The sequence below is a fragment of the Cryptomeria japonica genome, chromosome 7 (genome assembly GCF_030272615.1).
Source record: "Cryptomeria japonica chromosome 7, Sugi_1.0, whole genome shotgun sequence".
NCBI classification, from domain to species: domain Eukaryota; kingdom Viridiplantae; phylum Streptophyta; class Pinopsida; order Cupressales; family Cupressaceae; genus Cryptomeria; species Cryptomeria japonica.
In genome coordinates, this window is record NC_081411.1 from 327700200 (window position 1) to 327726998 (window position 26799).

Genomic DNA, 26799 nt, shown 5'->3' on the forward strand with positions numbered 1-26799 from the left:
TGTTGAGCACTATTTTTTAAAGAAAAAATATAATAAAAATAAAAAATAATAATATATGTTTCCATAAGCATGAAGACTAATGGATATTTCGGCCAGTAAGCTGTGTCGAGCACTGCAGGAGAAGTTTCATCGAAAGAGCGTTTTCATCGACACAGGGCATATAAAGCGCTAAGCAAAGGTGTTTCGGCAAGAAGTTACCTTCGATGAATGCAAGAAACCGCTCATCGATACCCCATGTTTCATCGAAAAGGTAAAAGCAAAAGGCGAAAAGGCAAAAGGTGATTTCGAAGAAATATCGTTACCGAGGAAACTCAAGAGACATTCATCGAAATGCAAGTTTCATCGATGAACGTGGTGTCGAACAAAAGAAAAGCTGTTTCATCGATAAAAAGGATATCGATGAAAAAGGGGATATCGATGAACACTCATAAGCCTTCATCGAAGAAAGAAACTCATCGAAAGTATGGCATCGATGAAACTCGCGAGCAACTTGTCGAAAAGGGAGACTATCGATGAAAAAGTAATTTCGATGAGTCTTAAAAGCGGCTTCTCGACGTAAGTTTTTCACCGAAACAGTATTATCGAAGAAAGTGAGCTTTCGATGGAAGATTCGAACACTCGGCCGAAGGCAAGGGTTTCATCGATAATTTGAAACGCGCGCACTTTGAGCGGACTGTACTTCCCGCGAAGGAATTAAAGGCCCAGTTGAAAAGTGTCACATCTGCAATTAAATTTAAAACACTTGAGTAGCCGTTACAGATGCAGAACATTAACTATACACAAGTTGCCCATTCAATTACAGTTAAGCCGAGTGAATTTTCGTAAGAATCAGATCGATGCTAAGAGATTGAAAGCTGTGAAGAACTTGCAGAGATTTGCAAACGATAACCAGAAGAGTTGAGCATTTTACCAAGTAAGTATTGTCTCTCTTATTTACTGTAACTATGGAACCTTCGTCTTCTTCTTCTAAAAAGAGTAGGAAAGGAAAAGAGTTAAACCCTGAAGAGAAGCCCAAGAGGCAGAAGAAAGAAGGGAGAGCTTTGACTCAGGACTTATTAGACCAGTGTCCATCGTCTAGTGTAAGGTCCAAGAAGATTAAAAGTGAAGAAGAAGGATTAGAGGACAAATTTGAAAATCTAGGAGACATTTGGACTGAGATAAGAGGGCATGAGTTATTTTTGTTTGGTTACAAAAGAAGGGATGCACCCGAACCCATTAGTAATCTGTGGAAGAGGAACTTAGGCAAGTTAGTAGTTCCAAATGTATTTGTAGACGTAGAATTAATGAAAGCACTGGTAAATTGCTACAACCCGAGAACTAAAACCATATGTGATTACAGAGGGAATACATTAGTAGTAATCAACAAGCAGACTATTGATATGGTTTTTGATCTAGACTGGGAAGTCGAGGAAAGCATCGATATGAAGAAACTCTCACAGGAATTCTTTAGTCTGGAAAATATCTACAGGACTTGGAGGCTACCTGTTCATAGGCCAAAAGTGGGTGGGTCATTTGTTCAGTTTGGCAAAAGTGACAAGGTGCCATTTGATGTCAACCACTTCCATCCATATTTCAAATATACGTATTATACTGCAGCCCAAGTACTAGGCATAGAGGCTCATCCACTCATGGATGTTGGGATTATGGTTTTGTGTGCTGATATTCAATCAAAAGACCCTAGGTCATTTGATTTTGCTACTTATGTTGCGGATACCTTGAATCATGGGCTGGAAAAAATGAAAGGAGACCTTGTGAATGTTCACTTTTCATTATACTCCATGTTAATGCATATTCTTCTTTATTGTGGACAAGAAATTAACTTCTGGCCAGATGAGTTCAGCATCAGGTCTTATGATAAGAATGGTCTGAAGAAGCCGGTTCAGTTGTGGGTATCAGCATGGGACCAGAGGTTTATGAACAACCAATATTGGCATTTTCAAGAATACTTTGTGAAACCTCTTAGTGCAGCTTTTGGACAACGCAGGGATTATACTTTGTCCCCTGAAATTAAGAGGTTCCTCAGGCCAAAGGATTTCTCTCCAGAATCACAGATTGAACACAATTGGGGTGATTGGTATTGCCATGATAATCACACGGAGATAAGGGTATTTGGATATGAAGGGCAACCACACATGCTTCCAATTACGGTGCCAGACAGAGTGGCTAGCTTGGAGATTATAAGGCAATTGTCTATTGCCAGTGCTAAACATTTAACTGATTTTGGTAAACAATCTATTGTTCCAGGTCTATTAGTTTTCTCTGATTTCATTGTCAAAAGTTCAAAGAGTTATCATTTATTACAGAATAAATTAAATTACTATGGCATGACTCTGGGTGAGCCTAGGGAGAATTTTGATCCCGAAGGATATATAAAAGCTGCCAGAGCCTCACAGAAACTCAAAGCTGGGATACATATGGCCAAAATGCCAGACGACCTAATTAAGAACCTTGAGCGAGAGGAGGCCAAAGTTTTGAAAGGAAAGAGTGAGTTAGTCTGGGAGGCCTACAAATGGAAAAGGGCAAGGGGAATGATAGATGGAGACCTAATTGGAAATCTCCAAGATCCTCTGGAGGTAGCTAAAAGGCTGCTTCAACATGAAGCTGAAATTATGCACAGAGTTCCTTCACAATTCCTTCGCTTCATTAATACTGAAAGAGACAATCAGCCCCTAGCTCACATGTCACCAAAATCAACCGCCAGTAGTATCCCACCTGATTCTCCTCGAGAGGATTATCCTCCTGGTTTTGAAACAGAAATGAACATGGACACAGGAGAAATCAACATCAAAGATGTTGTTGACATAAGAATGACTGAGCATGAGGACTTCATTGCTGATGATGGATTCGCCTCCTCTAGGGAATTCCTCTCATTTCTATATCAATACAAAGGGGCTCATGTCAAACGAAGCATGGCTGGAAAACCAGAGGAAGAACAGATGAAGAGATTACAGGATGAAATTGATGTCCTCATGAAAGATATGACTCCTGAAAAAGGGAGGAAATTATTAAAAGAGGCCGGTGTGATCATCTTCTCTGGTTGGGATATCAATTCAGCACTCTTATTTGATGGTTTTTTGAAGAAGCAAGATTTGAATCAGCAGGTATTGCCCCAGGAGGTAGATAAACTGTTCCTAGGCTCTGGATATGATCCAGACAAGAAGGCTCTCCTACAGTGGGCACTATATCCAAAAGGGAAGAGGCCAATCATTGTGGATATAGAAGAAACCTTTGGGCACCTCATGGTTCATCAGGTTGGAAAGACCGATCCTAGGGTCACTGCGAAGCTCAACCTGGATGTTGCAAGATTGAACTTGGACCAGACAGAGTTTCTGATCAGAGAAAACATTACATACAAGGGATTATATGAAAAATCCAAGGAGGAAAACCAGAAGCTGCAAGCAAAGGTATTGCAATTAGAAACGGGGACTCCTATCAGCGAATACACCTCATACCCTGCAGGACGCAGCTTGGATGACGTCTCTGATGCCCTGTACTGGAAATATCAGACAGAGAAGGCCAATAAACGCGCAGACAATATCTAGCAAAAAATGGACAAATTGGTCATTGACATCATAGGACATCGGTTTAACACCCGCCTAGGTATACCCGCCTAGGTCCTGCAGAGCCTAAAGAGAGAGAGTTAGTAACTAATAGGTTCACTCTATAAGTTGGCCAAGTCAATTGGAGGGTTTGATCATAGGAGTTGGCATTGCCTTTGAACCCATCCAATCTGTTGATTTGAGACCCAACACCATCAATGCCAAAGGGGGAGATTATTGGCCATTTGAAGGAATTTATTATGTGTTGCATTGATGTTTTGTCATTGATGTCAACACTAGCTGTTTTGGATGCTTTATCGACACCCTTGTGGTCTCGGTAGGTTGAGTGGTTTCTGGTTGGATTGGATTTGGCATGATCTATTATGCTCCGGTATGATTTGGTTGTGAAATTGGCTTATTCATGTTCATATTCAATCAGTTGGTTTTGGTTTGGTGATCAAATCCTATCACGTTTTCTTAGAAGCTTGGTTTGGGGTTCCGGTGAGGGTTTCACTAGAAGAGCTTTGATGATATGCATAAGTGGTGTTGGTGCAACTTCTAGTATGGATTTAGGATGCTGATGGTGATCATGTTCAAGACTTGGTAGATTGGGATCATTGCTTTAGCATGTGGACCTATACTGGGTCCCAATTGATCTAGGTTATGGATTGACTTAATGTAACGTGTGGATTGGACCTCTCGATGTGTTTTCGAGATGTCTTATGAGTTGGATATTATTTGTTTGGTCTAAGGCCGACATGTTTTGTAATTATATAATTGTTTTATTGTCTGGTGGCCGGCCTAATTATTTATGGTCGAGGGTTTGTATATACATGATGTAAGATCTCATTGTAGATCATGGTAATAGGAAAGGGATATGGATATGTAATGTGCAAATAATGTAATATCATTCAGGCAGAGGATTTGGTCGATCATTGGAGATCAAATTGGGTTTATGTAAGAGGGTTTAGTCCTACGATATTGAGGTTAATTGAAACTGTACTCAGGCATAGGTGATGCTATCTTTGCAGTTCAATCATTTCTCAAGATTGTAGTCTAGATTTATATGTAGTCAGTGAGACTCCTTTTATGATGAGCAGTGTGTTCTAGGCTGTTGGCCTTCCTGCAAGTGTAGGCCCCTCAATTGTAATTCACATACTTACTGTAGAATTATTATCTGACTATGGGTAGTGGGCAGGCTTCCCACCGTGGTTTTTCCCTTTACCGGATTTTCAACATATAAATATCGGTGTCATGTGGATGGTATTATTCTCCAATTATTGTTTATGCTTAATTGGTTTAACTGCTATTCTGGTATTTGGTTTAAGCATTCTAGTATTTATGTTTTGGGTTTTAGTATTAAATTTTTAATTGCTAAATGTTCTGATAATCTGTGACAACTGATTCACCCTCCCTCTCAGTTGTCTTCCGATTATTTGAACTATCTAACAATACACACACACACACACATATTGTACATTTATAATTACATTCATGTTTCATCCCAAAACATAGAAATAATATCTGGAAGTTGGTCACATAAACACTCCTTAACCAAACATGTCCAAATGTTTGATAGGCTAGGTCCAATAGCCCATACGCTCCTTTATAAGAAAGAACATGCCACACAATTTCCAATGTAGCCTCATATGGTCCAAATGGTCATCCACACACTATCTTTAGAGGAGAGACACCACAAACCATTGCTACATCAAGACAAATTTCCTAATTGGTTAATTCACTCTCATAATGATCCTTCTATCATGTCAATCTTGCTAATCACTACACACCAACTCTAGAATCTTTAGACAAAAATGAAACATGTGTAGGCATACTCTCCTTTCAAACTGCATGAGATAAATCTCTACTATGAAGCAATGCAGATAGGAACAATTTATCATGGAACAAGCTCACTATCTAGATAATTATCTTCAAACATTTCAAATTAGACTTCCAAATCACTTTTATCAACATCAATAGATACAACATTGAAGCAGTCACTAGTGAGGAGGCACCTCAAGGAGATCAATCCAGACTGGTCAACAAGAGTAAACACAATGGAAACACATAGATATGATGGAGGCAACACATAAAATATAGTTTTATTTCATGGAATTTGATTACATCCAATTGGTAACAACTGTGTTACAACATACCGACACACAAGCCTGGTAGAATAGGTCACGACCGGGACCTTGAATCGAAAGATCTAACTTCTAGGCATACTTTATCTATCTGGTACTCCAATTGATTCTAATTTCTTACATTCTAAAGAATGATTAAAAATATATATATTGATCCAAAGGATCCAATCAACCCAAAAGGGATAAAAACCTGAAGAACAAGACCTAATGTGCAAAAATGAACAAGGTCAGCCTCCGCCAAGAGTTTCCTCTGGAAAATCCAAATGATGAAAAATAGATCATGGAAAAAGGTGGGCCACACACCAAAGAACATTGAAATCAATGATCAAGGCTCCACAAGCTTCAAAATGGGTTCTGGTAGATCACCATAATATGTCTTAGGCAACTGGTAAGAAAGGAACAACCGGTAACAAGAAACTATCATGAAAATCGGTAGCGATATCTTGCCAGTAAGTGATCCAAATGCGACGTGGTCTAAAAGAAAGAAAGATGATCAAGTCTTCAATTAGAAACCAACTCCACAGGATCCGGTGAGCCAAAACCGAGACACACAGAAAGGAAAACTGAAATTGAAAACTAAATAGAAAGGAAAATGTTTTTGGTTGATGGAAGATTGCTATGAACCAGGGAGGCTCCTGCATCAGACATCCGGGGTTAATGAAAAAGTGTGCCTCTCACTTTGTTGGGGTCAAAGGGAAACCAAGGAGGTCTACCTCTTCCTGAGAAATCCAAGATGAATCTTCAACCGACCTACTCTTCCACTTCACAATATATTCTTTATACTGACTATTCTAAGTACTACGCCCAATCTTACTGCCCAAAATATTTTGATTCTGATCTAGTTCCTTCCAGGGAAATTGTTTCTCAAGGTCTGCAACACTTTCCTCATTGAGTTCTCATTCATGGGACTCATGAAGATCTAAAATGTTGAATATAGGTGAAATACTTGGACTATCTAGTAGCTCCACTTCATATGCATTTCCTGAATTGAACTTCCTCAAAATCTTAGAGGGTCCAAACTTCTTCATCTGCAACTTATTATAATTTTCAACCGAGAATTATTTTTTTCTCAAATATACCATCACTTCATTGCCAACTTCTAATTCCTTATGTCTCCTCTTCTCATTTTCCTTCTCCTTATATTTGTTATTCATGTCTTCCAAATGATGTTTAACTTGAATGTGCAATGCTGCCATGTAATATGCAAAATCTTCTGCTTCTGAACTCTTTTGGTCTTCACTGCTAATGTCTCTCAATTCCTCTATTCCTCTAAGATGCACTCTGGTAACAATCTCAAAAGGTGTTTTTTTGGTACTTCTATTCGTTGAATTATTGTAGGAAAACTCTTCTTGTGCAAGGATCAAATCCCAACTTCTGGTTTTATCTCCCACTAAACATATCAACAAGTTTCCCAAGCTTTGGTTAGCTAATTTTGTCTATCCATCGGTCCGTGGATGAAAAGTAGAACTGAACTTCAAATCTATCTTCATCTTCTTCTAAAGTGTTCTCCAAAAATAGCCAACAAACTTAGTGTCTCTGTCTGAAACTATGCTCTTAGGTAATCCATGCAATCTCACCACTTCCTTGAAAAATAGGTCTGCTACATGTAATGCATCTGATGTCTTCTTACAAGGTATGAAATGAGACATCTTCAAAAATATATCCACTACCACAAATATAGAATCATTCCCTCTTGGTGTTTTAAGCAATCCAAGTACAAAATCCATGTTTATATCCTCCCAAGGTTTTACCGGTACCATCAAAGGTTTGTACAATCCCACATTCTGACTACTACCTTTTGCAACTTGACAAACTCTACAACCCTACACATATCTCTTAACATCCTTATGAATTTGGGGCCAAAAGCACTACTCACTCACCAATGCAATTGTTTTGTCAATGCCAAAATGTCCAGCTAAACCTCCACTATGTTTCTCTTAAATTATTAGGTTCTCTCTCATGGAACTCTTAGGTATGCACAACTAAACTCCCCTAAACAACATCCCATCCTGAATGAAATAATCCAACCATTTGCTCCTATCAACCATAACCGGTTCTCTACATGCTTTCCAAGGTTCTGCAAAATCCGGGTCCTCATCATACAAGGTCTTCAAAACTTCAAAACCTAATACTGTCACTCTCATCTCTGTCAGCAAATTTCTTCTCCTACTCAATGCATCAACAACTTTGTTAGATTTCCCACTTCTATGCTTCAACACAAGGGTGCAACTCTTCAAGAATTCTACCCATCTCATATGTCTTTGATTCAACTTACTCTAACTATTCAAATACTGCAATACTTGATGATCTGTATACAACACAAACTCCTTAGGCAACAAGTAGTGTCTCCATTTCTTCAAGGCTTGAATTATGGCATAAAATTCCTGATCATACACTTAATATCTCTTCTGGGCATCATTTAATTTCTCATTGAAATAGGCTACTGCTCTACCTTCTTGACTCAAGACTACTCCTATTGTTGTTCCACTTGCATCACAATTCACTTGAAATACCTTATTGAAATCCGGTAAAGCTAACACAGGCTGCTCAGTCACTTTCTACTTCAATAATTCAAAACTTTTCTTTGCTTTGGTGGTCCACTTGAATTCCTTCCGATCTCCCCTCATGGTCTTAGTCATAGGGTTACAAACTGAACTAGAATTTTTGATAAACTTCTAGTAAAAACTAGCCAATCCATGAAATGATCTTACCTCTCCAATGCTTTTCGGTGTATGCCACTCAACAATGTATTTCTCTTTCTCATGGTCAATCTTCAAACTATCTTCAAATATCACAAATCCTAAATAGACTAACTCATCCTTCATGAAAGTACACTTCTTGATGTTGACCAACAACTTTTCTTCTCTCAACCTTTACAAAACTTGTCTTAATTGCAACAAATGCTCCTCTCTTATTTTATTGAAAATCAGAATGTCATCCAAATACACAAAAACAAATTTAACCAAGAATTTCTTCAATACCTCATTCACCAGCCTAATGAAAGTACTGAGTGCATTAGTCAATCCAAAAGGCATCACCAACCATTCATATAGTCCTTCATTTGTCTTAAATGTTATCTTCCACTCATCACCTTCTCTAATCTTGATATGATGATATCCACTCTTCAAATCTATCTTTGTAAAATATTTTGCTCCACTCAAATAGTCCATATGTCATCTATCCTAGGCAAAGGAAACCAGTATTTCATGGTGATCTTGTTTATTTATCTTGAATCGATACACATCCTCCATTCTCCATTCTTCTTAGGTGCTAATGCTGTTGGTACTACACAAGGGCTCAGACTCTCCCTGATCAAACCTTTCTTCAACAACTCCTGCACTTGTCTATTCAATTCTTCATTCTTTGCCGGTGTCAACCGGTGTGCAACTTTGTTATGTAAACTAGCTTCGGGAATCAAGTCCATGCAATGACTAATACTTCTAACATGTGGCAATACATTAGGTACATTATCTGAAATGATGTCCTCATATTCTGTCAGCAAATCTCTTATCTCTTCTAGGTGCTCTTCTTAGGAATTAAGGCAAAACACACATTCTCATATCTCAGTCCATCCATGAATTCCTTCCATCTACTAAATAGATTCTGGCATTTGTATAGACTTCATTCTTCAAAGGTTTCTCCAAAGGAAACAAGGTTTTCTTCATGCCATTGGTCACAATAGTGTATGTATTATTCCTCCCATCATGTATTGCCTATCTATCAAAATGCCAAGGTCTACCCAACAAAATTTGACAAATATCCATAGGCATAATATCACACAAAACTTCATCATGATAATTCACAATTTTCAATTTCACCAAACACTGTTCACTTACTAACAACTTATGTTCATCCCAAATCCATGCTATCTGATAAGGCTTAGGGTGTTTCAATCTCTCCAATTTCAACTTATTCACCATCTCTTTTGAAACAAGATTATCTAAACTACCACTATCAATAACAACTTTACAACATTCGCCAGATACCTTACATCTGGTCTTGAATAGATTCTTCCTCTGCAAGGGTTCCTCATCTCCTCTGACATGACACAAAGCTCTCCTCATTATCAATAGTTCTCCATCTTCTGGTTTATTGTCTGATCAGGTGGGGTTTTCTTCCACCACTGTTGCTCTTCCAGTAGCCTCTGTCTTCTTGCATTCAAATGCATGGTGTCATTCTCCTCCACACTTAAAGCAAGTTCCTCTAAATGTCCTCTTGTCTTGTTTTCCAAAGTTCTCGTTTCGGTAACCATCTGGTTCTCTCCTCTGGTAGAAATTTCTATCATCCTTCTAGTATGAATTACCTTCTTTGCTCACTTCCTTTTCCTTGTTCTGAACTGTACCGGTTCCTCTTCCTTTGGTATATCCTCTTCCTCCTTGAAATCTTCCTCCAGTAAACTTTCCACCTCTACCTCTTTGTCTCTGCTCATGTGTTTTTCAATTTTTCTTAAGCCTTTAGTGCATACCGATAAGCATCTTCAACACTCTCCAGTTTGATCATACTGAGTTCATATTGTATAGACATCCGCAATATGTTCAAATATATTTCAATTTGTTCAGCTTCATCATCAACATGTCCGGATCTGATGTTCAACTTGTAAAATGTTTCGGTGTACTCCTTCACACTAGATTCCTTCTGTCTCAGGTTTTGTAACTTCTGGAACAAATCCACTTGATAATTCACCAGGACAAACTTTGATTTCAACTTAGCAATCATTTGATCCCATGTCTTAATCTTTTCTTTACCTCTTCTTTATCTATCAACTTGCAAATGCTCCCACTAAAGAGATGCACGACCTTTCAACCATGTATAGGCATATTTCACCTTCCTCTCTTCTGCAGTTTTTTCAAAATCAAATTACTTCTCCATCTCTAAGATCCAATCCATCAATTCATCCGAATCTAACTTCCCATCATATTTCGGTGGGGTAAAATGAGGTTTAGTGTTTGTCCAACTTAAAACCCTTAAAAACCTTTTTTCATCTGGGTCAATTGCCGATAGGTTTACTTGTTCTGTTGGGGCTTCTTCTCCTTCATCTTCACTTACATCTTCAATATGCCAACCTCTTCTCTGGGCTGTCTCCACGAATTCTAACCGGGTTGCTATTCCTCGCAACATATCTATCACAACAGGGTCTGCATTCCCACGCGCTCCACCATTCCTAGTTCCTCTTCGCACCATCAATTCATGCTAGTCCTTTGCAATTGCAGGTTGGATTTGCAATCCACCACCCTACAAAAAAATTCAAGGCACGCAACTTCCGGAATGAAATTTTGCTCTGATACCACTTGAAGCAGTCATTGGTGAGGAGGGACCTCACGAAGATCAATCCGAACTGGTCAACAAGAGTAAACACAACAGAAATAAATAGATATGATGGAGGAAATGTAGAATGGAGAGTTTTATTGCATGGAATTTGATTACATCAAACTGGTAACAACTGGGTTACAACATACTGGGACACATGCCTAGTAGAATAGCTTACAACCGGGACCTTGAATCGAAAGATCTAGCTTCTAGGCATAGTCTATCTATCTGAAACTTTGATTGATTCTAATTCCTTACATTCTAAAGAATTATTACAAATATATATATATCAATCCAAAGGATCCAGTTGGCCCAAAAGGGATCAAAACCCAAAGAACAAGACCTAACATGCAAAAATGAACAAGGTCGGTCTTCGCCAAGATATTCCTTTGGAAAATCCAAAGGATGAAACGTAGATCGCGGAAAAATATCGGCCACATTCCAAGGAACATCAAAATGAATGCTCAAATCTCCGCAAGCTTTGGAATGGGTTCCAGTAGATCACCAGAATAGGTCTTAGGCAACCAGTAACAAGAAACTGTCATGAAAACCGGTAGCGATATCTTGCCAATAAGTGATCCAAATGCGATGCAGTCTGAAATCAAGCAAGATGATCAATTCTTCAAGTAGAAACTAACTCCACAGGATCCGGTGAGCCAAAAGTGGGAAACACAGAAAGGAAAATGTTTTTGGTTGATGCACGATTGCTGTGAATCGGGGATGCTCCTGCATCAAACATGATACTTCAAATATTCCTCAACTAAATCCATCTTCATGGAAATCCACTGTACTGTTACAAATCAAAATTCATCATAAATATGTTTGGTATTACATGACAAGTAATTGGACTCTTCTGGATACTTTGACAACAATGACCACAATTGGTTAAGTCTTCTTTGACACTCCTTTGTTATCACTTCTTTGAAATCAATGACAATATATATCCAAGAGTCATTACTCATAGGTTGTGTTTGGAAAATGGTGTCTCAACCTTGTAATAATAAAAAGGTTGTTGTTGATAAAAGGGTACTATTGATATGTGAGCATGGGGAGGTTTGGGGGTAGTGCTCCCAAAACAATTTCTTATGTATAATTTATTTATTTTTCTTGAATGTTTATTGGGTAAGTGCAAGAAGATGAGTACAGTTAGTGGAATTTCTACACTTAGACAAAAATGGCAAATCACACAGAGCGCATGAGAAACAAAATGGGATCCCGTTATGGTTCAGGGTCTTGAACCAAAATTTGAAATGGGATCCCATTTCGTGTTGGGGTCACAAGCCTAAATCTAAGAAACAGGATCCCGTTTTGAAAACAAAATGGGATCCTGTTTTAAAAATAAAATGGGATCCCTTGTTTCTTTTTTAACAAAGATTTTTAATTTATTAAAAATAACCTATATATATGAAATATAACATTTAAGTTAATGCTTTAAGTTATATTTCATGTATATATTGGCAGGATGTTTGAGAGTGGTTTTAGATCTCTAAGAGTTATAATGCAAATTCTAGATTTTAGAAGATCTTATAAATTTTGAGACATAGTCAAATTTTAGTAATCAATAGTTCAACATTTTCTAGCTCTCTTTATCTTAATCTCTTTATCTTCCTTGATCTCTAGAATCATCTCTCTCCAAATATATATTGGCAAGATGTTTGAAAGTGGTTTCAAACCTCTAGGAGTTATAAGGAAAATTCTAGAATTTAGAAGATCTTATAAATTTTTTAGACAGTCAAATTTCAATAATTAGTAGGCTCCTATCAACATTTTCTAGTTCTCTTTATCTTCCTTTCGCTCTAGACTCATCCATCTCCATAGAAATCTTCCTCTATCCCCTCTCTACCTCTATATCTCACTCTTTTCTCTCTATCCCAAAATCGAGACCTATATGTCTATCTCTCTCAAACAACCCTAACTCTCTACTCTTTGTCTCCTCTCTCTACACACCTCCCCTCACTCCCTACCTATCTCTATTTCTATACATATATAAATCTCTCTCTCTCTCTCTCTCTCTCTCTCTCTCTACGTATCTTTCTCACCCTCCCTACCAACTTATCTTTCTCTACATACATCTCTCTCCCACTCAATATATATATATATCTCCATCTCTACCTCTCCACTCCTCCCTCCTTCCCTCTCTACTTTTATCTCCCCTCTATCTCATCTCTACCTCTTTATCTCATTCTCCCCTTTCTCTCTCACAATCTAGACCTATCTCTAGCTCTCTCTCACATCCTTAACTCTTTACTCTCTATCTCATCTATCTCTACACATCCCCTCACTCCCCACCTACCTTCATTTCTCTACATATACCTGTCTATCTCTCTCTACATACCTTTATCTCCCTCCCTAACAACATCTCTCTCTCTCTCTCAACCCCTCCCTCATTCCCTCTCTACCTCTATATCTCACTCTAGAGAGAGGTAGAGATATAGGTAGGGAGGGAGAGAGATGTAGGTTGAGAAAAAGGTAATAGAGAGAGAGAGTGGAGAGAGAGAGAGATTGATAGAAGTGGTAAGGGAAGGTTTGAGAGATAGAAGAAAAGATATAAATAGAGGTCTTGTATGGAGGGAGATATATATAGAGAAAGAGAGAGAGGAAGAGGGGAGATAGTGATAAGTTGAGAGGGAGAAAATGGATAGAGAGAGGTGGATATGGAAGGAGAGAGATTGAGATAGGTGATATATACAAAAGTGGAGGGGAGACTTGGAGTGAGGGAGAGAAGGAGATGTATTTAAAGAGAGCTCAGGTAGATAGAGATAAGTAGCTAGAGAGAGAGTATGGAGATGGAAGGAGGGAGGGAGAGAGATAAAGGGAGAGCTTGACAGAGAGAGAGGTGAGATAAATAGTAGAATGGAGGGAAGGAGGTAGAGAATGAGGGGACATAAAAGTAGATAGGGATGAAAAGAGAGGTAGGTAGAGAGAGGGAGAGGGGAGATAAAGAGAGCAGGAGGGAAGATAGATACCCATATCTAGAGAGAAGAGATAAATACATAAAGGGAGAGGGGAGATAGAGAGTATAGATAGATGGGTACTTGATAGAGACATGGAGTAAAGAATACCTCTCCTTCCCTCCCTCTCTTTGAATATCTCTCATTCTCTCCCTTGCTCGAACTCTCCCCTCCACTTCTGTATATCTCAATGTCTCTATCTCCTTCCCTCTCCACCTCTCTTTATCTATTTCCCCCCTCTAAACTTATCACTATCTCCTCTCTTCCTCTCTCTCTTCCTCTCTCCCTATTCATACATCCCTCCCTCCTTCCCTCCACCTCTCTACTTACCCCTCAGGAGACAATATGATGCCTTTTAACATCCTAGTACATGACATGAGCCCTTAGGACACCATATGACCCCTTAGGACAATATGATCTCCTAAAGGGTCATATGGTGTTATAACATATGTGTGGCCCCTTAGGACCTCATATGACCCCTCAAGACACCATATGACCCTTTTTTACATCTTGGTATGTACGACATAACCCCTTAGGACACCATATGACCCCTTGGGACAATATGATGTCCTAAGGGGTCATATGGTGTCCTAAGGGGTTATGTCGTACATACCAAGATGTAAAAAAGGGTCATATGGTGTCTTGAGGGGTCATATGAGGTCCTAAGGGGCCACACATATGTTATAACACCATATGACCCTTTAGGAGATCATATTGTCCTAAGGGGTCATATGGTGTCCCTAAGGGGTCATATGATGTTTTAAGTGGTCATATGGTGTTCTAACACATGTGTGACCCGTTAGGACCCCACCTGACCCCAAGACACCATATTAAGCTTTTTAACATCATGGTATGTACATTATGACTCCTTAGGATAGCATATGAGCCCTAAGGACACCATATGACACCCTAAGGGGTCATATTGTGTTCTAACCAAGTGTGGCCCCTTAGGACCCCATATGACCCCTAAGGACACCATATGACCCCTTAGGAAACCATATGACCACTAACGACACCATATGACCCCTTAGGACACTATATGACCCCTCAGGACACTGTATGACCCCTCAGGACATGACATGACCTCTTAAGACACCATATGAACCCTTAGGACACCATATGACTATTTAGGATAATATGATGTACTAAGGGGTCATATGATGTCTAAAGGGGTCATATGGTGTTCTAACATGTGTGTCCCCTTAGGACCCAATATGTCACCTAACAACACCATATGACCCCTTAGGACCTGATAAGACCCCTAATGACACCATATGACCCATTAGGACACCATATGACTCCCTAGGACACCATATAACCCCTTTTAACATCCTAGTACATGACATGACCCCTTAGGATACCATATGACCCCTTAAAACACCATATCAATCCTTAGAACAATATGATTTCCTAAGGAGTCATATAGTGTTCTAACACGTGTGGCCCCTTAAGACACCATATGACCCCTTAGGACACTATATGACCCCTTAGGACACTGTATGACCCCTTACGATAATATGATGTCCTAAGGGGTCATATGGTGTATAAAGGGGTCATATGGTGTTCTAACATATTTGTGGCCCCTTAGGACCCCATATGATCCCTAACGACACCATATGACCCCTTACGACACTGTATGACCCCTTATGATACCATATGATGTCGTAATGGGTGATATGGTGTCCAGAGGGCTCATATATTGTCTAACAGGGTAATATGGTGTTGTTCCAGGTAATATGGTGTCTTGAGGGGTCATATGGTGTCGTTAGGGGTCATATGGGGTCCTAAGGGACCACACATGTGTTAGAACACCATATGACCCCTTAGGACACCATATGACCCATTAGGACATCATATTGTCCTAGGGGGTCATATAGTGTCCTAAGGGGTCATGTCATGTATTAGGATGTTAAAAGGGATCATATGGTGTTGTAAGGGGTCATATGGTGTCCTAAGGGGTCATATGGTGTCGTTAGGGGTCATATGGGCTCTTAAGGGGCCACACGTGTTAGAACACCATATGACCCCTTAAGACACCATATGACCCCTTAAGACACCATATGACCCATTTGGATCCATCATATTGTACTAAGGGGTCATATGGTGTCCTAAGGGGTTATATGGTGTCGTTAGGGGTCATATGAGGTCCTACGAAGTGACACATGTGTTAGAATACCATATGACCCCTTAGGACACCATATGAACCCTTATGATACCATATGACCCATTAGGACATCATATTGTCCTAAGGGGTCATGTTGTGTACTAGGATGTTAAAAGGGTTGATATGGTGTCCTAAGGGGTCATATTGTGTACTAGGATGTTAAAAGGGGTTATATGGTGTTTTGAGGGGTCATATGGTGTCCTTAGAGGTCATATGAGTTCCTAAGGGGCCACACATGTTTTAGAACACCATATGACCCCTTAGGACACCATGAGAGAGAGAGAGAGAGAGAGAGAGAGAGAGAGAGAGAGAGAGAGAGAGAGAGAGAGAGATGTACTAGGATGTCTTAAGGGGCCTAGGATGTACTAAGGGGTCATATGATTTGTCTTAATAGGTCCTAGGATGTACTAAGGGGTCCTGGGTATCTTAAGGGGTCCTAAGATGTACTAGGGTGTCCTAAGGGGTGGTATGATGTCTTAATATGTACTACTTGGGGTCCTGGGTGTCTTAAGGGGTCAATAGATGTCCTAGGATGTACTAAGGGGTCATATGAGTCTAAATAACTCCTAGGATGTACTAAGGGGCCATATGATGTATTAAGAGGTCCTAGGATGTACTAAGGGGTCCTAGGTGTCTTATGGGCTCAAAATATGTCCTAGCATGTACTAAGGGGTCCTATAATGTCTTAATAGGTCCTACGATATACTAAGGGGTCCTAAGTGTCTTAAGGGGCCATAAGTGTCTTAAGAGGTCCTAGGATGTACTAAGGGGTCCTAGGATAAAATTTTAACATCTAACTATACATGTATAACATTTATACATAACATTGAAAACATATAGAACGTATACATACCATTTAAACATATTAGAATGAAATTTAAACATTTAAACATCTAACTAAGTAGATATGGAGAGAGAGATAGAGAGGTATATAGATAGAAATAGAGGTAGGGAGGGAGTGAGGGGAGGTGCGTAGAAAGAGAGAGGAGACAAAGAGTAGAGAGTTAAGGATGTGAGAGAGAGGTGGAGAGATAGATCTAGATTTTGGGAGAGAGAGGAGAGAGACAGAGAAAGGTAGAGAGGGATAAAGGAAGAGTAATATGGAGAGAGATAGGTTTAGAGCTTGAGGGAGATAAAGAGAGTGATATAGAGAGAGTGAGAAGATGTTGATAGGAGCCTACTGATTGTTGGAATTTGACTAAGTTTAAAAATTTATAAGATCTTCTAAAATTTAGAATTTGCATTAGAACTCCTAGAGATTTGAAACCACTCTCAAACATCTTGCCAATATATACATGAAATATAACTTAAAGTATAAGTTCACATAAATGTTATATTTTATGTATATATTGTTGGAATTGCATGAAGATTGCATTAATGAAGTATAGTGTTGTCGTTGATGTCAATAGTAACTGGCAATGGAGTTGTATTACAACTGGTAATGATGCAATAGTGCAACCAGTAGTAAAGCAGTGAAGGAAACTGGTATTGGTATTGGTATTTCAAGCAGAGTGATCAACCGGTAACCCTAACTAGTTGATAGATAGAACCCTAACCGATGGAGCTTGGTGGATCAGTTGTGTTGATCTATGACCGAATGATGATCAAAGATGAAGATGCCATGTATGCATGATGCACGTGATGAGTTTCAAAGTGGTTTTGGCACGTGAAGATAACCGTTTATCTTGGGAATGAGAAAATGCATAGCATGAAGTGGAAAACGTGTGATGAGCTACAAGATCCATTGTACAGTGATCCAAGAGCAGTTGATGTTGTCTAGAACAATGTGTAGTTGATTGGTATGTAATCCAATGATTATCTTTGATCTGATACATTTGTAATCTCTTTGAGATTTGTAGGTTTTGTGATGTGTTATCGACCTATTGTATTTATATTTAAGGTCGATGAGTTGTTTTGTAATTGTGTTGGCAATTTGGTTAAGTGTGGTAGTGAGATTGTTGCCGAACTGGAAGGATTGTCTGCAAAATGTTGTGAAGGTAGATAGGAGCATACAAGGATCTGATTAAGCAGAGCAGTGCTATTACCAGATCAACAAAGACCCTATTGTTCTCTAACCATTACAACAATTAAATCCCCTAACCGGGTAAGATTTAACAGGCTTGGTGTCATTTAAATCCTCTAACGAGGTGATCCATTAGCTTGGATTTGAAATCCTCTACTGAGGTTACTCCTAACATGGTATTGCATTTAATAGGGTATTGTATTCAATCCCTTAACTAGATCTGTTCTTAACAAGACATTATTGTATAAGATTCTAACAAGGCTTGGCTCCTAATAGGGAAAAATTCAGAAGAGTTCATAATACTTATGGGTATTCATCCCCACCGTGGTTTTTCCCATTTGGGTTTCCACGTGAAAAATCATTATGTCAAGTGGCGAATGATTTTGTTGATATGTTTTGATATGGTTGATATGATTAACTGGTAAAGCCACTTAGATATATTTAGATGACTGGAAGTGATCTGAAATGAGATATTAATGATGTTAGTAAAGTGATTTAATGTTTTGGTTAAATGGTATTTGAGTTTCAGATTTGTTACATTGTATCATTGATGTTTTGGTCAACTGGTAAAGTTTGATAGTGCAGTTTTTGTTTTTGTTACAACAGTTCAGTTGTAGTTTTTTTTACAATGACTAAACCGGTTAGTTTAGAAAGTTGTTTCTGAGTTGGGTTTAAGTTTGGTGAAAGTTTAGTATATTTTCTATCTACTGATTCACCCCCCTCTCATTAGTTGACCGGATCCTTATTGTTTCATCATATTGTCAATTGGTATCAGAGCATTTCAGGTCCTCTTGTGTTTAAGCCTAATAGGTTGAGGAAAAGATCTAGGAGAACATGATGAAAAAAGAAGGTCCAAATTTGAATAAGGAAAACTACAAAATTTGGAGTGATAGAATGAATATCTATATCAAGATCTTAGGATGTCAATATCGGGAACATGTTGTTACTAAATATAACTTGCCTAGTGGGATTTTGTTAGATGATCAAAAGAAGGAGCAACATGAGAACAATAAATCATTGGAGGCCATTATCTATTCCTTGTCCGATTCAGAGTATGTTGATGGTCATGGATTGGAGACTGGTTATGAAGTATGGAAGAAACTAGAAGATATTTATAGTGGTGATGAGCATGTTAAAATTGCCAAAGAGAGTCTAAGAGGTAACTTTGATGATATGCAGATGGTTGAAGGAGAAAATATTTAACAGTATGGCCAGAGGATCAAGGAGATAGTCAGAGAGATCAAAAGTGCTGGTGGTACAGTGGAGGATACCACAATGGTTAGCAAGGTATTGAGAACCCTTCTACCAGTCTATGCTATTTGAGTTGCAGCCATTCAAGAACTCAAGTCTATTGATAAAACAAGGGTAACTCTTGACTCCATCATTGATAAATTAACTGCATTTGAATTAAATGGTTTTGATCGAAGTGTTCGAAGATCAGAATCTACATTTAGAGCTTCAGTATCAACCCCACCAGTAAGGAAAAGAAGAGAAGCTAGCTACAACCATGAGTCTAGATCCAACAGAGAGGTAGATGATGAAGATAGTCTGATTGATCTTGAAGCATTGTTTGCCAAGCGGTTACCAAGAGGTACTGGTAAGTACAAAGGTAAATTATCATTGAAGTGTTTTGCATGTAACCGAATTTGACATATTGCTGCTAACTGTCCTAATGGAGATAATGAGCAAAAATGAGAGAAGTATAAGAAGTATAAAGACAAAGGTAAAAGAGATTGTCTCATTGTAGTGGATGGAGGAATTGCAAATGAGGAATCTGAAGAAGATGCATATGAGGACATTCTCTTTGTTTCTATTAAAGAAGAGACATCATATCAAAAGGCATTAGTCTCTCGCATGGATAGTTTTGATGAGTGGATTATAGACAGTGGTTGTTCACACCACATGACTGGTGACCGGAGTAAGTTTCTTACTTTGAGAGAGTTTAATGAAGGTGTTGTGAGCTTTGGGAATGACTCACCTTGCATGGTGAAAGGAAAAGGATCCATCTCTTTAAATGGAAAAAGCAGTGCAAATGATGTCTACTGGGTTGAAACACAATCTTTTGAGTGTTGCTCAACTCAATGACAAAGGTTACCCATTGGAATTCAAGAATGGAGTTTGCAAGATTTATGGAAGCAAAGGTGAAATGATTGCAACTGACAAAAAGACTAGAGGTAACTTGTTTCATTTAAGTTGTAAAGTCAACAAGTCTTTAATTGCAAAAGTAGAAGATAGTTGGCTTTGTCATCGAAGATTCTGTCATGTAAATTTTGATAACATTGTAATAGTCAGTAAGTCCAAATCAGTAAGAGCTTTTCCATAGTTGGACAAACCAGTGAATGCTTTGTGCAAGGAATGTCAGTTAGGGAAGATGACATCCTCAACCTTTAAAAGAAAATCTTTCTTAGAAGAACATTTGATAGATTTGGTTCATAGTGACCTTTGTGGACCAATGAGGACTAGGAGTATTCAAGGTGTTTGGTACTTCATGATTTTTTATTGATGACTTCTCAAGGATGATGTGGGTCACATTCTTGAAAGATAAGATAGAAGAATTTAGTAAGTTTAAGGCATTCAAAGCCTTAGTTGAAAATGAAAGTGGAAAGAAGATAAAGTGCTTAAGAACTGATCAAGGTGGTGAATTTACTTCAAAGGAATTCACTAGATACTGTGAAGACAATGGAATAAAGACGTAGCTTTCTGCACCTAGGAAACCACAACATGATGGTATTGTAGAAAGGAACAACCGATCGGTTGTTGAAGCTGCTAGGACTATGATAATTCAAGGAGATGTAGTTAAGACATTCTGGAGAGAAGCTGTTAGCGCAACTGTTTACACAATGAACCTGATACTGGTTAAAAGAGGTAAGGATAAAACTCCTTATGAGTACTAGTATGGTAGATCACCTAATGTCAGTTACTTTAAAGATTTTTGGTAGTAGATGTTTTATCAAAAGAGGTGATTATGTTTGTAAGTTTGATGCCAAGAGTGATGAAGGCATATTTCTTGGTTACTCCACCAAGAGAAAAGCTTACAAGTGTTACAAAAATCGGACCAAGAAGATCATTGAAAGTATTAATGAGACCTGAGTTGATGAATTTCTTGAGAATTCAAGAGAAACTAGTAAGGAGAAGGAAGAAGAAGAACCTTACACACTATTTTTGGAACTGGAACAGGTGAAGCCAGAAGTTGGAGAATAGAACACAACAACCCTAGTTCAACCGGAACATGGAGGTCCAACAAAAGAAGAAAGTGAAGAAGAAGAAGAACTTGAAAAATAAGATCATGTCATTCCAAGGTATGTTAGACTCAATCATAACCCGATCAGATTATTGGAGACATGAATGTAGGTGTGCTAACAAGAACAAGGCTTAGAGAGAACTCTTGTATGATTTCCACCATGAGCCTAGAATTGCAAAAGAAGCATTTGCAGATAAAGATTGGATCAAGGCAATGGAAGAAGAACTTGACTAGATAGAGAAGAACAATACTTGGTCACTAGTACCTAGATCGGAGAACATGAATGTAATAGGTACAAAATGGGTATTCAGAAATAAACTGAATGAAGATGGAGTGGTGGTCAGAAATAAAGCCATAATGGTATGCAAAGGACATGCACAAGAAGAAGGTGAAGACTATGGTTAGACATTTGCACTAGTTGCAAGATTGGAATGATTAAGGACTCTACTTGCATTTGCTACATACAAAGGATTCAAAGTATATCAGATGGATGTTAAGTCAACATTTCTAAATGGAATATTGGAAGAGGAAGTCTACATTGAACAACTAGATGGTTATGCTTTAACTGTAGAAAAGGACATGGTGTGCAAATTGCATAAGGCTTTATATGGACCGAAGCAAGCACCCAGAGCATGGTATGGCAGATTGCACTCCTACTTGGTGAAGATAGGTTTTCAGAGAACTAGCAAAGACAGTAACATATATCTCAAGTTAGAAGGAGATAAGATACTGGTAAGTGAGGTATTTGTGGATGATATCATTTTTGGAGGAAATGATGATATGTGTCATGACTTTGCTAATGAGATGAAGAATGAGTTTGAGATGTCACTGGTAGGTGAAATAATTTTTTTCATAGGTCTGCAAATTCAACAGATGAAGGAAGGTATTTTCATCACATAGTCCAAATATGTGAAAGAAGTTTTGAAGACTTTTGCAATGGGAGATGGTAAAATAGTTGGAACACCAATGGTTACAGGTTGTAAATTGTCTAAGGAAGATGATTCTGCATCAGTGGATGAAAAGGAGTACAGGTCAATGATAGGTAAACTACATTATGTTGTCCATAGTAGACCGGACATTGCTCATGTAGTAGGATTGGTTGCCAGATTTCAGAAGAGCCCGAAGGAGACACGCATGATAGCGACTAAAAGAATTTTTTAGATATTTTAAAGGCACAATTGATTATGGATTATGGTATCCATATGCATGAGACTTTGATTTAAGTCTATACAAATGTAGATTGGGCAGGTAATGCTGATGACAGGAAGAGTACAACCAGAGGAGCATTCTTTTTTGGAGGAAGACTAGTATCTTGGAGCAACAAGAAAAAAAGTTGTATCTTTGAATCTACAACATAAGTTGAATATGTTGCAGCTTATATGAATTGTACCCAAGCAATATAGATGAAAAATATTTTGGAAGGTTTCAATTTGAAGCTATCAGAACTGGTAAGGATTTTCTGTGATAACAACAGTGCAATAAACATTTGTAAGAACCCAATGTTGCATGCTAGGACAAAGCATATTGAGATGAGGTATCATTTCTTGAGAGAGAAAGTGCAAAGTAAAGATGTGTCACTAGAGCATGTATCTACTAAAGAACAACTAGCAGATATCTTTACTAAACCTCTACCTAAGGATATTTTTGAGTATCTTAGAGGTAGTTAGGGGTTGAACCCCTACATGAAGTCAATTAAGTAGATGTGGAAGACATCAGTCCCAAAGCTTATTGAAAATCTTGAAGTAGGATTGGTGTAGAGTGGAGCTACTCCATAGGGGGAGCAACTTGTTGCATATCAGTGAAGCATGAAACTATATGGTTAACCTTCACTTTGGCATTGCTGTCAAAGGGGGAGAAGAACTGTATGATTGATAGCCAGTTACCAACTAAATAAATAAAGATACAGTTGAAGGAGAGTATATGGAAAAATGTAAACCAAGATTCCTATACCTGTGTATGTGTTTTACTCTCAATCATCACAATCAAAGGGTATTGATATTTGTATTGCCATCAATGCCAAAGGGGGAGATTGCTTGCATTGCATGAAGATTGCATTAATGAAGTATAGTGTTGTCATTGATGTCAATAGTAACCAGTAATGGAGTTGTATTGCAACCGGTAATGATGCAATAGTGCAGCTGGTAGTAAAGCAGTGAAGGAAACCGGTATTGGTATTGGTATTTCAAGAAGAGTGATCAACTTATAACCCTAACCAGTTGATAGGAATAAACATAACCTATGGAGCTTGGTGAATCAGTTGTGTTGATCTATGATCGAATGATGATCAGAGATGAAGATTCTACGTATGCATGATGCACATGATGAGTTTCAAAGTGGTTTTGGCATGTGAAGATATTGTTTATCTTGGGAATGAGCAAATGCATAGCGTGAAGTGGAAAATGCATGATGCTCTATAGGATCCAATGTGTAGTGATCCAAGAGTGGTTGGTGTTGTCTAGAATAATGTGTAGCTGATTGGTATGTAATCCAACAATTATGTTTGAACCGATATGTTTGTAATCTCTATGAGATTTGTAGGCTTTGTGATGTGTTACCAACCTATTGTATTTGTATTTAAGGTCGATGAGTTGTTTTGTAATTGTGTTGGCAATTTGTTTAAGTGTAGTAGAGAGATTTTTGTCGAACCAGAAGGAGTGTTTGTAGAATTTGTGAAGGCAGATAGGAGCGTAAAAGGATCCGATTAAGTAGAGTAGTGCTATTACCAGATCAACAAAGAACCCCTTGTTCTCTAACCATTACAACAATTAAATCCCTTAACCAGGTAAGCTTTAACAGGTTTGGTGTTGTTGGCTTGGGAAATGGCTTGGAGTGCCAACCCTTTGGCTTGGACTTGGTTTGACTTGCAACTTGAAGGCCAAATCAATCTTCATACAAAATAATGACTTCAAAAATATATCTGAACACCAAATTTTCAGAATTTTTTTAAACAATGAAAACCCATTACAATAGCGACTTTCTAGATTCCAAATATGTACATTTTTTAAAAAATGGATAAATATTTTTATTTTTAAATTAATTTCTAATGAAAGAGGTCCATAAACTTGAAATAACAGGGTTTTTTAGTTTTTTAATAACTTTTTTGTCTTTAAGTATTTTGAAAAAAATTTATATGCCATAAAACTAGAGACAATTATATATAGTTTTAAAAAAATAAAATAGAAAAATGTTTAAGTTTAGTTCAAATCATGCTTTTTGTACACGAAGATTTTTTAAAACAATGATTATGCCCAATAAAAAACTTTAAAAAAAAAAATGCTGAAAAAAATTACAAAAAAATATCCTCATCAAAGGTGAGTGAATTAAATATCTTTTACCAAAAGTATTTAGAAAAATACTTTAATTTAGATCAAATTATGCTTTCCATACACGAGCATGGTATGGTCCTAAAAAGTGACTTTTAAACTATAGGTTTAATTAATGCCTATTCAAACTTAATTTTTAAGATTTGGGTGTTAAAATAAATTACATATTAGGAAAGTACACTTCGAGGAATACATTTTCTATTACTGACTTTTTTCAAGATTCATTCTTTAAGTGCTTCAAATTTTTTAGGTCAAACAGGACGAAATGTAAAAAATAGGTAAAACACTTCCACTTTTTGGCCAAAAAGTAGACTCAACTTCTTGCAGGCACCCTATCATTAGGTCATAGATCTAATGATGGATATTTTGTGTGATTTGTTTTCTCTAGAAGGAAACCTTATATCATGAGGGAATTGTATTACAACTATGTATTGTGATGTATTCTAAGAGTCTGATAGCTATTGAGTTGCCACTAGATATCCATTAGTGATACTCCTGTGAGAAGCTTGCTTTGCAAGTATATTGTGATTTGTTGTTGATTTTTGAATAATATATTGGGTAACATTTGGAGTGTCAATTTTTTCCTCCTGAAAGGGTTTTCCCCACATAAACCACTGTGTTGTGGTATGCATGCAATTTATGTTCATTTCTATTAAGTTTCAATAATTATTGTAAAGATTTGTAAAATTTTTGCACTTCCCTACTCTCAGGATTAGAGTAGGAAGGTTTTTTTATACTTAAATTAATTACAAGTTCTATTAGAGACTAATCACATGATGAAGTATAGGGGTTAGACTCACAATAACACCCTCAACATCTAGGGTTTCTACCTTATAAGATTCAAACATAACTTCTTTAGGCATATTGGCTAAACTCCATCATTAGTCTCTACAAAAATTGAACCCTTGTGTCAACTTGGGAGTGGGAATTTCATTGGGCCTTGGACATCAACTTGGATAGAATGAACATACTATTTAAGGACTGAAATATTGTAGTACAACCAATTTTGTGGTCTCCAAGTTTCTACCTACAGTTCTTTTTGAAACAAATTAGTCCTTACAAGTAGGACTGCCTATGTGATGGACAAGGAGCACCATTTTATGTTCTTATTACCTAAACTCCTTTAGGACATGCTAGGTGAACCCTAAACAAGTCGTGCACACTTCCTATGGCCTCACAAACAGGAATGCCTTCTAATATGTCACTGTTTGCAACATGTCTAAGTCTGATTTTTTGATTGTGACAGTCTAGACGTTTTGGACAATCACCTTAACTTGGATTGTTGTCTCTTACTTAGAATTTCAAACACTTCTAAGGTTTTCTTGGGGCCCTCCTCTCTCCTTTCTCTACCACCACACATTCACCAACCACTTACTCAACCTTGCGAGTTAAATTCTCCATGTCACTGGTTAATTTGTGACAGTTAGTCCTTTAGGATAATCAACTATATATGATGTAATTCCTTTTACTAAATCCCCCAAACCCTTCAAAAGGGTGTGCAAGATCCCCACACATCACTTTCAACACCTTAGTTAGGATAAATTACCCTTTATGTGTCTTATGTATTACTTTTCTCTATACTACTGTCTTAGATGCCTGATACATGATGAATATCAGACCAATTAGTCCAATTTAGCACATGCCTCAGAGGCTTTAGAGACGTGCAAGAAAGAGAAATGAAAATAAATATTTACAAGAGCCTTTCCAACTAGTGGTATAAAGTTTTAATAGTGGAAAGGCCAATTTAAATATATTTTTTCCCACTCATTGGTAACCCTAGTGAGGTTTTTCACAATTTTTGAAAAAAACAGTAATATCTCCTACAAATATGAATGGATTTCAATACCAAAAAACCAAAATGAAGGTAATTCAATTCTCTACCACATCCAACTTATTTACAACCAAAATATGATGAATTTCACAACGAAAAATTTAAGAGATTAAGACTGCAACATTTTTTTGGATACATAAAAATTGTTGGTAATTTAAACTCAATTGGTTGGTTTCACTATGTTGTCATTGATGGAAACATGGTATCTTGTTCCAACTTCATGTTTTGGTTCAGTTGTGCACCAACAGGAACTTCACAGGCACTACACCAACACTG